This window comes from Hyla sarda, chromosome 3 (assembly GCF_029499605.1).
Source record: "Hyla sarda isolate aHylSar1 chromosome 3, aHylSar1.hap1, whole genome shotgun sequence".
Taxonomy (NCBI): Eukaryota; Metazoa; Chordata; class Amphibia; order Anura; family Hylidae; genus Hyla; species Hyla sarda.
In genome coordinates, this window is record NC_079191.1 from 204934608 (window position 1) to 204944950 (window position 10343).

The window sequence follows — 10343 nt, forward strand, 5'->3', positions numbered from 1 at the left end:
CCTTTAATGATTGGAGGCTTAAAGGGGTATTCCAGGAATAAAAAAATAAATGTATATATCGACTGGCTCCAGAAAGTTAAACAGATTTATAAAGTACTTCTATTAAAAAATCTTAATCCAATAATTATGAGCTGCTGAAGTTCAGTTGTTCTTTTCTGTTTGGCAACTGTGCTCTCTGCTGACATCTGTGCTTGTCTTGGGAACTGCACAGAGTAGAAGAGAGTTTTCTATGGGGATTTGCTTCTACCCTGGACAGTTCCCGAGACAGGTCTCATCAGAGAGCACTTAGACAGAAATGAACAACTCAACTTCAGCAGCTCATAAGTACTGAAAGGCTTAAGTTTTTTTAATAGAAGTAATTTACAAATCTGTTTAACTTACTGGAGCCATTTGTTTCTTTTTTTTTTTGAACACCTAAAGAGTAAAACTGGTTGTTCTGAGCTGCTGCAGCATCTCCTCCTCTCTTCCACTCCTGCCCTCCTTTATCTGATTCATGTATAGGGCTCAGCTTCCATCCCTGTATGTCAATCAGTTATAAAGAGTGGGGAGGTAGATAGGGGGAAGGAGGGGAGCTACTGCAGCTCAAAACCACCAGTTTTTGATTATTCAGCTGCTAATAAAAAACAGTGATCAGCACAATTAAAAGGTATGGGTCATTTTATCCTCTATCATCTATATGCTGGGATCTGCAGCTTTCTACCTGACACATTCCCTTTAAAAAGTGTTTTAGGATGAATGAAGAGTTTTGAAAACTATGATTTCTTTCAGAAACACCCTCTTATAAACCTCCAGCACCCTCTTTTTTTTTTTATTAATATATTTGAAAGAATACCTGGTGGAGAAAGAAGCTGTTCCTGCAGGTAATTTTATCTGACTAAAATTATAGTGATTTGCTGCTATATACATTTCTCTGTATGAAAAGGCACCTACTGCATGTGGATGCAATTGGCTCTATTAACAGTGCGTGTGTATAGTTTCTAGCATAGAAAGAGATTCAAATTTCATAATAAAATATCATTATAAAAACTATATGCATTTTTAAGACCTTTATGCCAAACTATGGTGTTACTGGCATGTACCAATAAGGTGGATTCTGTAACCCATAATCCATTTGGTGCTGGCTTAACTGCGGTACAGGGTCAAAGGGAATTCCTGGTCATCACATTTAAGATCTTGCAAGAAGGAATGGACTTTGCTGCATGAGGATCCCCACATGGTTTACATTATATCTATAGATCATTGGTAGGAGTGCTGATGCTGTAGTAGCATAGTTAAGTACACCGCCAAGCGTAGTCAGTAGGAGAGCAGTCGGGGTGCAACAGCCCAGAGGATAAAATGTGAGTGAAAGGATAGAGGTAAGAATAGAACAACTTTTATCAGACAAATAATCCAGCATCAAAGTAATTATTAATCAGGAGTCAAGCTAGAAGGCAAATAAGTAGGTTGCCAGGGCTAAGTTCAACTTCAGTTGCCGGTTGCCTCAGCCACCTGCTGCAGCAGAAGGCAGGAGCAGGCTTGGAGGAATCCTCAGATTTACTTTGCAACAAGACATAGTTATTAACAGAGACAGGGCCACTTCTTGGAACCAGAGTTGGGTTTTTATAAAAAAAAAAAATAGTTAATATAAAAATACCGTATTTTCCGGCTTATAAGACTACTTTTCAACCCTGGAAAATGTTCCCAAAAGTCGGGGGTCGTCTTATACGCTGGGTGCTGCAGTCGGATGGGACTGCTGGCTGCAGCACGCGCCCCGTTGCCCCCGCGCCCCGTTGATCTTTTCGGGACACAAGGATGTCCCAGTTACCTTTCTGCGGTCCCGCGTTTACTTTAAAAACGCAGGGGCCACCAGGAGGTAGCGCATGCAGGGACGTCCAGTCCGGGGAACTACTGCTATGGCCTATAGGCCATAGCAGTAGATCATGACCCCGGAATGGAGGAGCGGTGGTCGGAGCACTGAAGTGGAGCAGTACACAGACATACAGCCTCCAGTCATACACTGTATATGGCTGAAGGCTGTATGTCTGTGGGAGCCACTACCTACCAAATGTGGGGGGAACTATACTGCCAACCTAATGTGGGGGCAGAACTATGCTGAAAGCCTAATGTGGGTAGTCACTAGAGCGGTAGTCTTATACGGCGAGTATATCCCAAATTAAATATTTTATCTGTAAAAGTTGGGGTTCGTCTTATACGCCAGAAAATACGGTAGTCAACTGTAGTAAACATACAGTGGGGCAAAAAAGTATTTAGTCAGCCGCCAATTGTGCAAGTTCTTCCTCTTAAAAAGATGAGAGGCCTCAACCTCAACTATGAGAGACCTAATGGGGAAAAAAAAAATCCATAAAATCACAGCAAACCTACACCTACAAACCAGCAAGATTTCTGGCTCTCGCAGACCTGTAACTCCTTCAAGAGTCTCCTCCGTCCTCCACTTGTTACCTGTATTATTGGCACCTGTTTGAATTTATCAGTATAAAAGACACCTACCTGTCCACAACCTCAAACAGTCACACTCCAAACTCCACTATGGCCAAGACCAAAGAGCTGTTGAAGACACCAGAAACAAAATTGTAGACCTGCACCAGGCTGGGAAGACTGAATCTGCAATAGGCAAACAACTCGGTGTAAAGAAATCAACTGCGGGAGCAATTATTAGAAAATGGAAGACATACAAGACCACTGATAATCTCCCTCGATCTGGGGCTCCACGCAAGATCTCATCCCGTAGTGTCAAAATGATCACAAGAAAAGTGAGCAAAAATCCCAGACCCACACGGCAGAGAGCTGAGACCAAAGTAACAAAGGCTACCATCAATATCACACTACGCTACCAGGGACTCAAATCATGCAATGCCAGATGTGTCCCCCTACTTAAGCCAGTACATGTCCGGGCCCATCTAAAGTTTGCTAGAGAGCATTTGGATGATCCAGAAGAGTATTTGGAGAATGTCATATGGTTCAATGAAACCAAAGTAGAACTTTTTGTTAAAAACTCAACTCGTCGCGGAGGAGAAAGAATGCTGAGTTGCATCCAAAGGACACCATACCTACTGTGAAGCATGGGGGTGGAAACATCATGCTTTGGGGCTGTTTTTCTGCTAAGGGACCAGTACGACTGATCTGTGTAAAGGAAAGAATGAATGGGCCATGTATCATGAGATTTTGAGTGAAAACCTCCTTCCATCAGCAAGGGCATTGAAGATGAAACGTGGCTGGGTATTTCAGCATGACAATGCTGAAACAAACCGCCTGGGCAACGAAGAAGTGGCTTCGTAAGAAGCATTTCATGGTCCTGGAGTGGCCTAGCCAGTCTCCAGATCTCAACCCCCATAGAAAACCTTTGGAGGGAGTTAAAAGTCCGTGTTGCCCAGTGACATCCCCAAAACATCACTGCTCTAGATGATATCTGTATGGAGGAATTGGCCAAAATACCAGCAACAGTGTGTGAAAACCTTGTGAAGACTTACAGAAAAAATGTGATCTCTGTCATTACCAACAAAGTGTATATAACAAAGTATTGAGATGAACTTTTGTTATTGACCAAATATTTATTTTCCACCATAAATTTTTTATAAATCAGACAATGTGATTTTATAGTTTTTGTTTTCTTATTCTGTCTCTCATAGTTGAGGTATACCTATGATGAATTACAGGCCTCTCTCATCTTTTTAAGTGGGAGAACTTGCCCCACTGTAAACACAGTAGAAATCTCAGTAGCACCAAGCTAGTGCCAAGACACAATGGAAATACATATTGTAGATATAGAATATTTTGGAATAATTAATGCTATATTTGCTTTACATATAAACGTAAGATGTCCAGTGGAAGACAACTTATCCCCTATCTGCAGGATAAGTGTCTGATGGCGGGGGGTCAGACTGCTGGGACCCATTCCCCCCCCACCAGCGATCTCCCGTATGGGCCCCCCGGCTCTTCTCCTCTGACGTGAGCGTCGCACCCAAGGTGTAGGTCGATACACGCCCCCAGCATTCATTTCTATGGGAGAGGCAGAGACACAACTTTCCTCTGTCTCCGCATCTCCCATATAAATTAATGGAGGGAGCGTGTTTCGACCAAAGTCCGTGCTGGGTGCGAAACGTCATTTCCAGAAGCAGAGTCGGGGCCCTTGTACAAGAAATTGCGGGAGATCCCAGCAGTCGGACCCTTGCAATCAGACACTTATCCCCTATCCTGCGGATAGGGAGTAAGTTGTCTTTCACTCAACATCTTCTTTATAGTTCTTAGCGCACATTTTGTGTACCTATAGATGTTATAGTACATTCACTCATACCATATCTGCTGCAAATATGCTGCTAAATCAGTACAAATAAATAGTTGAACACAGCATGAAATCTGTAGTATCAACAGATACGGTATGTGTTAATGTACTTTTAAAGTGACCTCATTAAATAGAACCCTAAAACAGACCTATATCTTCTGGTGGTAGGCCTCCACATGAACTCGTAGAAGGTTGGATCCAGCCATATTTAACTTTAAATAAAACCAGTCTAGAATTATGCGTAGTCTCAGGCCCTTTCTCTTCTAGTGGGGATGTATGTACCACAAGGTTCCCGTTTGAGTGGCAGTCTTATGCTCCCATTTATTTGCGAGCAAAAACTTCCTTGTAATCCACATACTCTTTATAAATTCAATATCAGTCCTCTTCTAGGCTCAAATTCCCAGGAGTAAAACTCTTTGAGATCTCATTCTGTACGTCTTATCTTTATTAGCTGATCCCATTTAATAAAAATCATTGCATCCCATAGTGTTGCCTTCCCTACTATACTTGTTGCCCTCTGAGGCCCCTTCCATTCTCAAAGATAATCCACTCATATGGTGAACCATTCAGAGCTGCAGGCTTTCTCATGTACTTTGTAAACTTAATCCTAATACTTCCATATTGCTTCCTTTTCAGGGTAATACCTTGTTTTGAGGATTCTTTTACATTTCCTCTGTTGGATGGTTAACACTTTTATTATATTTAACTTAGACACTATGTAGATTCAGTATTGTGACTCATTCTGCTTAAAATCATCCCTTGGACATCGTTTCAGCCATGGCTAAACACATGTTTCCTCCATAAACTACTCCATAAACGTGATCTGAAGTTTTTATCGGTACGATTTTTGTTTTGATCGAACTTTTTGATAACTTTTTATTCATTTTTTGAATGGTATAAAAAGTGACCAAAATACGCTTTTTTGGACTTTGGAATTTTTTTGCGCGTACGCCATTGACCGTGCGGTTTAATTAATGATACATTTTTATAGTTCAGACATTTACGCACGCGGCGATACCACATATGTTTATTTTTATTTACACTGTTTTATTTTTTTTTATGGGAAAAGGGGGGTGATTCAAACTTTTATTAGGGAAGGGGTTAAATGACCTTTATTAACACTTTATTTTTACTTTTTTTTTTGCAGTGTTATAGGTCCCATAGGGACCTATAACACTGCACACACTGATCTTTTACACAGATCACTGGCGTGTATTAACACGCCTGTGATCAGTGTTATCGGCGCTTGACTGCTCCTGCCTGGATCTCAGGCACGGAGCAGTCATTCGTCGATCGGACACCGAGGAGGCAGGTAAGGGCCCTCCCGGTGTCCTGCAAGCTGTTCAGGACGCCGCGATTTCACCGCAGCGGTCCCGAACAGCCCGACTCACTAGCCGGGATACTTTCACTTTCGCTTTAGAAGCGGTGGTCAGCTTCTAAAGGGTTAATACCGCACATCGCCGCGATCGGCGATGTGTGGTATTAGCTGCGGGTCCCGGCCATTGATGAGCGCCGGGACCGACGCGATGTGACTGCGTCCTTAAAGGGTTAAAGTGGACTGCATTGCAACATCACAGATAAGGCGAGACTTACTAAGAGATTTTCCACCACATGGCCACCATATTATAATCATCTCCTTCTGTTAATGTCTGGAGAGAGTTGCTTATGGGCAGTTCTCCGATTCCTTTTTCTTGAAGGTGAGGATAATAGTGTGTATTTTGTGTATGCTCATGTTTGTCACTGACGTATTATTTACAGTGCTCCCACAAGTTACAATATTAATTGGTTCCAGGATAACCATTGTATGTTTAGACCATAACTTTATGGAAACGTGGGAATTGGTTCTAAAGCCCTGAAAATGTCATAAAAAAAAAGAGGAAAAAGGGATTACAGAAAAAAAACTAAGTAGATAACTAATGCAGATAAAGAAAGTCCTTACCTATAAAAGTAAGAAAGATCTGCTGGAAGCTGAAAATTAATCACAGTCTATGTAGAGGACAGGAGCTTCTTCAGGGTCCACACGCTGTCCAAAAAAAGTAAAATGGAGCTGCCCTCACCTGGTGTCCAAAGGAGCAGCTAACCCTGGCCCAGGTAAAGAGTAGTACAGAACATGTAATACCTCCCTGTACTGTAGGGGGCACTACCAGACATCCAGTCAGTGCATGTACTTCAGTGATACAGGTGTTTTAACATTGAAGTGCCCATTCTGATTGATAACAGTTCTCCCAGCCATTGACATGTTTTGTAAATCAGGACTGTTCGTAGCATTGTATGTTGAGCCTGGTTTCAAGTTACAATTATCCAGAAAAGACCATTGTATGTTGAAAATATTGAAACCCGAGGCCATTGTAATTTGAAGGACCACTGTTTATTGCTTTATTGGTGGCTAATATAAAAAAATAACCTAGAGAAGATGGGAGGAGTACACGACCAAGAGGGACTTTTTCGGAGGCAAAAACACCTCCAAATTTTCAATGCAAGAAAGCAGAGTTGAAACTCAAAATTTTAACCAATAATGGTATAGTCTGTACTGGTGCATGTGGTAGTGGCTGAAATGGAAAAGCATACATAAACAAAAATGACAGCAACACTCTGCTAGCACTAAGACATGAATAAACATTAAATATATTGGTTAAATTGATCCTAGCCAGATCCAACTTGCCCTGGATCCATTTTGGAGACCTATTCCCAGAGGATGTTGATCTGTTTAGTGTAGGATCATATCTGTCCTGGAATATTTGTGAGGCCTTGTGCCAAGAGAGGTTATTCAATTTTAGTTAAGTGTTCTGTCTTATGAGGCTACTGAAGCCCCCTTTTCCTCCTCACCTCTTAAAGGGGTACTCCGGTAGAAAACTATATATTTGTTTTAAATCAGCTGGTGCCAGAAAGTTAAACATATTTGTAAATTAGGAAAAAAAATGGTAGAGAGGCTCGTATTAACCTAGTGACCAATGGCTCGAGCTACCCAAATAGCACCTATACCCACGGTGCCGAAAAAGGGGAGAAATACAAATTAAAGAAATTGGGGCTCAGAGTCTTGAATATTGGATTAAATTAAAACATTTATTAAATATGATATAAAATTGTACATATAGGTATTATATACTGCGGATCACAGGGCCCTTGTGATCCCACAGTAAACTTTGTAAATATTTAATCCTTGGCAATTTAATATATAATGTTAAAATACAATAAGTATAATAAACAAATAAAAATACAACAATAAATAAGTGTCCACGTATCTATAAGGATGATCGGAATTGGTGATTTGTGAATAGTGGTAATATAACAGTTTGAGTTGCTATTTTCACAAATATTTGTATCCAGTTGGAAGAGAAAGTGGTTAAAGTCTTGAATAGAATACAGCAAAAATGAATGGTAATTGTATCAATTTGTATATACTTTTGTATCAGGTTCCAATCCTCTGTGCAGAGGGCTCGCAGCTGGAGACACTGCTGTCTCCTGATTTATGCAGCGGCAATATGACAAATGAATAATAAAGTCGCAGTGTTTTGTAATACGTTCTAATCCTCTGTGCCGAGAATTCGCTGCTGGAGACACTGCCGTCTCCTATATATGCAGCGGCAATTTTGAATGTAAAACAGCGCTCATGAGATAAATTCCGATCCTCTATGCAGAGGGCTCGCAGCTGGAGACACTGCTGTCTCCTAGAATGCAGCGGCAGTATGATGTAAGGTACAATGCTTATGTCTTATAATCAAAGTGGGTACCTTATGTGGTTAGCGCTGGTCGTCAGGCGGGTCCTGGTCCATGAATGGAGGACCTTTCTTCAGCAGCAAAGATAAATATGATCTAATGTGATGTGTGATCACATTTATCTTTGCTGTGGAGGAAAGGTCCTACGGAGGACCTGAAACACGTCCAGCTTTAACCACTTATTCTAAGTGCCACATTATCTTTATCAAAGACTACAGCTTTTTCAAAGGATTCACCATATCTGTCAATCAACCTCTGACAGTATGTGCTACTTCCCACCACGAGGAGACCGCCGGCCCAGCATTACTGCCAGCAGGACAACTGCTGCAGTACCCATAAACGGAGCCCACTTCTGCCGCTGCATACCTGAGGCTGCCGAGCCTCCAGCAGCGCACCCTCCATACAGGGACCAGGACCCGCCTGACGACCAGCGCTAACCACATAAGGTACCCACTTTGATTATAAGACATAAGCATTGTACCTTACATCGTACTGCCGCTGCATACTAGGAGACAGCAGTGTCTCCAGCTGCGAGCCCTCTGCATAGAGGATCGGAACTTATCTCATAAGCGCTTTTACATTCAAAATTGCCGCTGCATATATAGGCACAGAGGATTAGAACTTATTACAAAACACTGCAATTTTATTATTCATTTGTCATATTGCCGCTGCATAAATCAGGAGACAGCAGTGTCTCCAGCTGCGAGCCCTCTGCACAGAGGATTGGAACCTGATACAAAAGTATATACAAATTGATACAATTACCCTTTTTGCTGTATTCTATTCAAGACTTTAACCACTTTCTCTTCCAACTGGATACAAATATTTGTTAAAATAGCAACTCAAACTGTTATATTACCGCTATTTACAAATCACCAATTCCGATCATCCTTATAGATACGTGGACACTGTTACGCCTAGCGCTCCGGGTCCCCGCTCCTCCCCGGAGCGCTCACGGCGTCTTTCTCCCTGCAGCGCCCCGGTCAGTCCCGCTGACCGGGAGCGCTGCACTGTCTTGGCCGTTGGGGATGCGATTCGCACAGCGGGACGCGCCCGCTCGCGAATCGCATCCCAGGTCACTTACCCGTCCCGGTCCCCTGCTGTCATGTGCTGGCGCGCGCGGCTCCGCTCTCTAGGGCGCGCGCGCGCCAGCTCTCTGAGACTTAAAGGGCCAGTGCACCAATGATTGGTGCCTGGCCCAATTAGCTTAATTGGCTTCCACCTGCTCCCTGCCTTTATCTGACCTCCTCCCATGCACTCCCTTGCCGGATCTTGTTGCCTTGTGCCAGTGAAAGCGTTTAGTGTGTCCAAAGCCTGTGTACCTGAACTTCTGCTACCCATCCTGACTACGAACCTTGCCGCCTGCCCCCGACCTTCTGCTACGTCTGACCTTGCCTCTGCCTAGTCCTTCTGTCCCACGCCTTCTCAGCAGTCAGCGAGGTAGAGCCGTTGCTAGTGGATACGACCTGGTTGCTACTGCCGCAGCAAGACCATCCCGCTTTGCGGCGGGCTCTGGTGAATACCAGTAGCCTCTTAGAACCGGTCCACTAGCACGGTCCACGCCAATCCCTCGCTGACACAGAGGATCCACTACCTGGAAGCCGAATCGTGACAGACACTTATTTATTGTTGTACATTTTTATTTGTTTATTATAATTATAATATATTTTAACACTATATATTAAATTTCAAGGATTAAAAATTTACAAATTTTACTGTGGGATCACAAGGGCCCTGTGATCCGCAGTATATTATACCTATATGTACAATTTTATATCATATTTCATAAACGTTTTAATTTAATCCAATATTGAAGTCTATGAGCCCCAATTTCTTATATTTGTAAATTACTTCTATAAAAATTTTTTAAAAATCTTAATTCTTCCAGTACTTATCTGCTGTATGCTCCAGAGGAAGTTCCTTTCTTTTTTAATTTATTTTCTTTCTGACCACAGTGCTCTCTGCTGACACCTCTGTCCATGTCAGAAACTGTCCAGAGCAGGATAGGTTTGCTATGGGGATTTGGTCCTGCTCTGGACAGTTCCTGACATGGACAGAGGTGTCAGCAGAGAGCACTGTGGTCAGAAAAAAAATTTATTCAAAATGAAAAGAACTTCCTCTGGAGCATACAGCAGATAAGTACTGGAAGGATTGAGTTTTTTTTTTTAAATTATATGTAATTTACAAATCTATTACATTTTCTAGCACCAGTTGATTTAAAAAAAATGTTTTCCACCGGAGTACCCCTTTAAGAGCCATAACTCTTATTTTTCCATCAGTGGAACCATATGAGGGCTTGTTTTTTTGTGGGACAAATTGTACTATTTAACCCCTTAAATGTGAACTC